The following is a 6925-nucleotide window of genomic DNA, read 5'->3' on the forward strand; positions in this document are numbered from 1 at the left end:
ATAATTAATCTATATTGATTTGTGGCCATGGAATCAACCACTCAGCAATACTTCATAAATGAAACTAACTAACCGTTAAAGCGTAAAGAAAGGAGTAGCATTACAAATCTATGCATGAATCATTACTAACGTATGAAGTGTTACCTTTGCAAGGTTAAATTAAAGTATAAATAAGACATCCTCGTTACACAGTTATATAAAAGACCGAGAAGGAAGCTTTTCCAAAAACAATTCACGATGTTTGCTAAGGTAAGTCAGCTTCTTTACAGGATTATTTTAAAGATTTATAACTTTCACTGAAAAATAATATAGGACATATGTATATTTAAAATACACTTTTCGGGCACTAAAATGTAATACAAAAAAAAAAAAAAAGGAGAAAAATGTAGTCCAAAGTGTGGCATACATAAAGGTTACATTATAATAGTAGCAATGTATAAAATCGCCCCGTATATAGTCTGTACGATGTATGAAATCGTCCCAAAATCCAAGTTAAGAGTTCAGATTAGTGCACAATGGGCAACCTGACCTTCTGAAAAACGGGACATATTAAACATTTTAACTTGGATGTGTTTTTTGAGTATGACAAACCAAGAAACGTTGCGAAATTTATTAACTAACCTGGAAATCTATGTTGTATGGGACATTACGCAATTATAAACTAAATGTCTGAATTGTTAAGAAAGCAGGTGAATATGCCGGCCAAGAAAGTAGTGGGATATTGTATCTAGCTAAGTTTATTGGAAGGAGCCATTTGAATGAGCCGCTGTGTTTTGAAATTACATACTGCATGCCAGTGCTTCAGTTCACATGGTTCTTATTACCAAGGCTGTAGTGAAAGACTGTGACTTCAAGGAGATTCAACACCCATTCTACAACTTATAGGTCTATAATTGTAACTACAGCCTTCGCAAAAGTAGTCATGTGAACTGAAGGATTATCGTGTATTATGCTAGTAATTGAAATAACTGCCACAAACTAATGCTAAAAACTAACGAAGCTGGCAGTTGAAATATATATTATTTTTTTCAGTAGATTGCACTGTGCTCCATAAACGGGTAATTACCAGTGGCACTGACACTTTAAAAATATTCTCGTAATTTCCAGCAGATGGCGGCAAATAATTGACTCTCTACGGCAGCAGAAATAAATTGTCTAATTTGAAGAACATTATAATCCCGACTTTACGTTCTCACAATTAAAAAATTGATTTCTATTTTATAATTTTTGCTTTGGGTGCCAGTACGGTATTTTTCAGTCTTGAGAAAGAAAACTTTCCGCACTTTTATAAATAGCAGGTTCGATCCAGGGATTTGTCATTCAACACCTTGCCGCAAGCAAAATTTTTCTCATTTGTGTTTAAATACCTAAGTACAGTAATCTTGAATCTCTTTAAATGAAAATTTCTTAAATTGAAAGTTATTGAGATATAATGTTTTGAAAAAAATACAAAGTATATTAAAATCTCATGGTATATCTCAAGGAAACTCCTTTCTATGATACGCATTTCCTTCATATCAAACTATTATCTATTTAGTGAAAACCCCATTTGACATGAAAGAAAAGATAAAAACTCAAGGAATTCGTTAAATTCTAATTCCACTGTAAATAACAAAAGAAAAGTAGAGTTGAGTTGAGATGATTTTGGAGTTAAACGTTCGTTTCAGGAGTGAGGCTGAGACGGGACCCACTAATTAACGTGGAATCCGAACCATATCAGCTCCCACCGGGAATCGAACCTGGGTCTCAATGTAGATTATTAATACTTATTCTTCCTGGTAATTGTATCCCAGACGAGATCAATAGCTCATTCGTATCGAAATTATTATTATTATTATTATTATTATTTTGCTCGATTCTTGGTTGACTATGTGGAGCTCGTATTATATGTTAAAACGTACATCTCGTGCCATGCCGCGGGAAGGGCGACGGTCCCGGGCGCCAAAGTAAGCGGGTGCAAAATTCGGAAGAAAAAAAGAAAAGAAAGAGGAAGGAAAAAGAGAGACAGAAAAATACTTGAATATTACTAGTACATACTTAAATCCTCTCTCTGCTTTAGGAAGTGGTCCTATAATGTTACTCATGTTAGGAAAATGCATGTGTACATATACAAAACGAAAGGAAAACATGTAATTAAAAAAATGCTCAAAATCAAGGAAAAGCAGAGTCTATTTTTGAAAATGTTCTTATTCTTCGTGCGAATTGTGGTGACGCTTCACGACTGGTCTTTCGACATCACTCATATGTGCGGGGGCGCCGTCGTATGCCCTCGCCAGGGGCGCAGATTTTCCGCGGCACGGCACTGCATCACATACAGTCTTAGTGCTCAAGTGAGATGTTAAATTTTAACAAACGAATACAATTAGTGGGAAGTTGCCGCGGTGACTGAGTGGTAGAGCGTTCACCTTTGGTGCATAGGATCCCTGGTTCGATCCCAGCTCGCGCCAAGTGGGCCTTCTGATGGAGAAATGCCATGTGCGTGGGTTTTCTCGGAGATTTTCCCGTCTCCTTCCACTTACTTCATTCCACCATTTCATTCATTTCACATCATCGCCGTCGACTTTAGCCTGGCCGGCATAACTGTGGGACATCAACCTGAATGATTTACAATTAGTGGGACCATAGCACATATATCATTAAAATAATTACATATTTTATTATCAAACATTATATTTTACAAACTATATTGTTTACGTTTCTTCTTTTAGGTTTTCATTCTTCTTGCATTGGTTGTTTGTGTTGCTTTGGCTGTCCCGATGCCTATACGAGTGCCCTATGCTCAAGGAGTTCCTTTGCAACAACAACAACAAAGAGGAGAGAACATGCAGACCGCTAACTTCATGTGGGGTGAGTAACAATTAATTGAGTTGATTTTGAGTTTAACGTCCCGTTCAGCAGCGAGGCTATATGAGACGTTGACCTACTGATTAACGTGGAATCCGAACCAAATGAGCTTCCGATGAGAATCGAACCCGGATCTCACACACCAACGACGCTTATGCTAACCGCTTAGTCACGAATGAGCTTGTCAGTAACAATTAAGTACAATTAACTATACGCAATCTGTGTTGCAAAATATAACGTATTAATCTATCGCACACCCGGTGGTAGAGTGTTGCAACTCAAAAACTGGCAATTTGCAGTTATCGCTCAAAGGAGAATACAGAGAGAGAAAGAGCTCTACTTGGTGGTACTTTCGCAGAATCGAAACTAAACAAATGAATCCCTTAGATTGCAGAAATACCAGTATTCCAGGGAGGGATTTTCATATAATAAGAAACTTTAGAAGTAGTGTATCCACAAATATGTATTTTTAACTTGTAACAGTGTTCCACCAGGTGTGTGATATTATAAAATACTCTTGAAATAATGTTATACTTTTGCTTGAATATTTGGCTTTTATTCAACTTCTTAATTTCTGAAATGATTACTATTGAGACCATGCCCCGAAACATACATTCTAGGAAATTGAAAGCAGCTTAAAATAAAGTAAGGTGCATATACACTCTTATAAAATAGGTTATTTTTGATTGCCTAGCGATTTGCATAAGTGAACAAATCAACAGGAATTAGGTAAACCTTCAACTTTCGTACAATTCACTTAATGTCAACTTAGAGGTACTGGCGGCAATAGAGCATGTAGCAGTTGTGTTAATGGTGTTTCTACCTTTAGCTATACATCACATGTCACATGCTACCTGATAAGTTTCTTAATTATTGTTTCAGACTTTGTTCCCACATTATGAAACTAAACGCAACAACACACTAACCACGGCTATCCGATAAAATATATAGAAAGATAAACATGTAACACTTTCAACACACTAACTGTCCAACACATTGAGAAGTAGTGTAAGACTGATGAAGACACAGTTAGTGTGTTGAAACTATTACGTGTTTGTGTTTTTATATGTTTTTATCATATAAAATAGTATGTCGTTGTGTTAAGTTTTTTAAGTATTACTTCTCCAAGGTGGCAGGTCTAGAAGGAAAGTCACATCGGTAGAAATTTAAATTTTATATCTGCAAGCTAAGAGAATGAAGACTTCCTAATGTGCTAATTATTACTACAGCTTTCAGAAGGTGTATGATGCTCAATTCCTTTAACTCTGAGTGATAAAATTGAATGTTTTACCGGTGCAATGGCCCTCGGGAGTTATTCTCTCCACATCAACAGATCAAGCGCGCAGTCTTTTTCAAATATCGATGCCGGATTCTTGACGAATATAGTTCTTGCATCGTTTCTACAAATTCACAGGGAATTGGATATTCTTTAACATATTGTGAATGTCTTCACTAGTTCCATATTTTTAAAATTATTTTCCTTCCCGAAATTATCTACCAAATTATAACATGTTTGTATGGTACTAATTATCTGGAACCCCGTACGCAGGAATTTATTAAGCGAGAAGTCCAAAGTTTTGCGGTGTCCAAACGCAATATGAAGATAAATTGCATTAAAATTTGTAAAATCATCCCTAAAGTTAGACAAAATTTATAGAAAGTTCTGGATTTCCGGGAGTAGTCGTACCCTAGGGCCCATCTCCTGTGTACGTCCCTACTTGCCTGTAATACATGTTTTAATATACTAGTAATGAAATATCTAATGAAAAGTCAAATCAACACCATCTGTATACATTTTAGCAGCAACACAATAACCATGAAACAATTTAAAGTTGATCAATGGCTGTTTTTCGTATTCGCCATTCTCTTGCTCTATACCTCTGTGTACCTCAACAGACACAGCAAGCCATCATCAGATATCCACGAAGATATGTCTTTCATTTCATCAATAAATATTTCAAACACCTTACATATGTAGTAAATATACAAATGTACCTACTTACCATAATGTGCTCAATGTGCTTACCGTTGGGATAGCACGGGAAAGATGTCAATGTTGCTATGATGTTTGTTACTGATATATTATTTATGTATCTTAGATGTTGTATGATAATAGGTTAATAATATCCGCAACGACACTTATGTATGAAGAATGTACATGCAGATAATTCAATGAAAACTGACTGTTGGTGGATTCATAGGAAAACTTAAATCTGGTAACGAGTAACGTACTTAGGATTTTGTTCCAGGAGGTTATGCACAACACCCCCCTTCCAGGGGAGCAATTTCCCACCTGAATTTGAGATGTCTATTAATGTACTAGCAAAACACGTGAAACTCCTATGTCGATGGAGGATCTTACTCCCCCTTCCCCTCCCAGGCAAATTGGAAATGATGCTCCTCCAAACACACGTTGAATATTTGTAATCTCATTTCAACATAATTGATTTCATTTTAGAATGAAATGGAAATATTCAATTTTATCTGTGTACATTTCTACCTGAAAGAAAATGTTGAGACAAGTTGAAGCTGAAATATACTAATTGCAGTTTTAATGGCAAGAATCGAAGACTGGTGAATCTTATGTGATATAATACACACAAAAATTTAGCAGTGAAGCTTTTATTCTATTCATTGAAGAAAAGAAAGCATCCTCTTGGCCTACTTAATTTCCCGGGCTACTTATTCCCCCTTTTGATTTTCTTTAATTCAAACATTTGTCTTTCTTTATAACTAAATATTATAAATATTCCTTTGCTATAACAAATCAAGTTCCGTTATGTTATATATGTGCAATTTAGTGTGGAACACCAGTTTCGCTTATTAACTCCTGTTAGTTTTGGTGTTACTGACGACTGCCAATTTGAATCACAAGTAACAACCGTCGAAATGAAAAAAAAGAAAGAAAAGAACGCAGTTCTTACATGAAATAGAATTTGACAAATACCGTATTATTTCCAAATAAAGACCATAAGAAAATACAAAGCCAATGAAATTCTTAGAGAAGGATTATTGTTTTAATTGCTGTACATGGAATGCTAAGAATTAATAAATTTATTTTTGGGAGGTTGAGGCCGATAGCCTCCTACATACGACATTGCTTGTAACATTGCCAGTAATGTTTAAATATTATGAGCGCAATCCAAAGATAATTTTTTGAGAATATTAACACTGGTTGTTCCTCTCAAGCCTTAGGCTTGTCTAATAAAATATACAGATATATTTCGCCTATGCGTGTATGCAACCCGCAACAATAATATGGATTTTTACAATTTGCATGATATTTTAGCTATTATCCGGATTTTTTTCTTACATTATTTATAGGATTATGAGCATTCATATTATATTTTGATTCAACTTAAATTAATCCAAAAATCTATTTTACTTTCAGGATTCCCATGGTTCTGGGGATAAGACATCAGAAGGATGAACATGCAACTAGATGCTGAAACATAAATTTAAATTATAGCTTTCTTTTAATTGAAGTAGTCTATCTTTCAACTCAACCATACAAACAACACTGTAAAATGCACACGTAGTAAATAAAGCAATATAAAAGTACTTTTTATTTTCATTTTTTTTCGCAACTATATTAAATATTCCTAGTTGTTAACATCTGATATCACTTTTTTATGTCAGTGCTTTCTTCGAATGACTACCGATACATCAATGGTTACAGAGAGTTAGTCACAATAGAATATTTACCTGAAAGTTGTGTGCAGGGTACTTCATCAAGTGAAGTACGTAACTAAACATTTGCATAAACTATATTTTTAGATATTTTCGTAGAGCATGACTCTGGTTTACAAGGTAAGACATACATAGTGTGTTCCGTAAGTTCTCGGGAATACCTCGAAATAAAACATTCAACGATGTCAAGTTAGTATTCTTCATACAGTTTTTTTCCACACCACACACAAATGCGCGGAACAGGTCGTAAAAGAGGTGGAACACTCTAGTGTGATTGAAAATAATAGGGTTTTATTATTTGTGAATATTAGAAAGAGAAACATGAAATCTTCTTATATTTGGTATGAGCCCGCTGGGGCAAGTTTTTTATTACCCTTATTATTTGGCTCAC

At 35.0% G+C, this 6925-nt stretch overlaps 1 long non-coding RNA gene across 1 annotated transcript; it reads left to right on the top strand.

The window, feature by feature from the left end:
• The first annotated feature begins 210 nt into the window (after nucleotides 1-210).
• LOC145691634 (uncharacterized) lies at nucleotides 211-6405 on the top strand. The gene is made up of 3 exons (XR_014132448.1): nucleotides 211-249; nucleotides 2709-2847; nucleotides 6236-6405. It is a non-coding gene; the product is annotated as an uncharacterized LOC145691634 (long non-coding RNA).
• Nucleotides 6406-6925: the final 520 nt, after the last annotated feature.

Source organism: Thermobia domestica, chromosome 8 (assembly GCF_964235325.1).
Source record: "Thermobia domestica chromosome 8, izTheDome1.hap1.1, whole genome shotgun sequence".
NCBI classification, from domain to species: Eukaryota; Metazoa; Arthropoda; class Insecta; order Zygentoma; family Lepismatidae; genus Thermobia; species Thermobia domestica.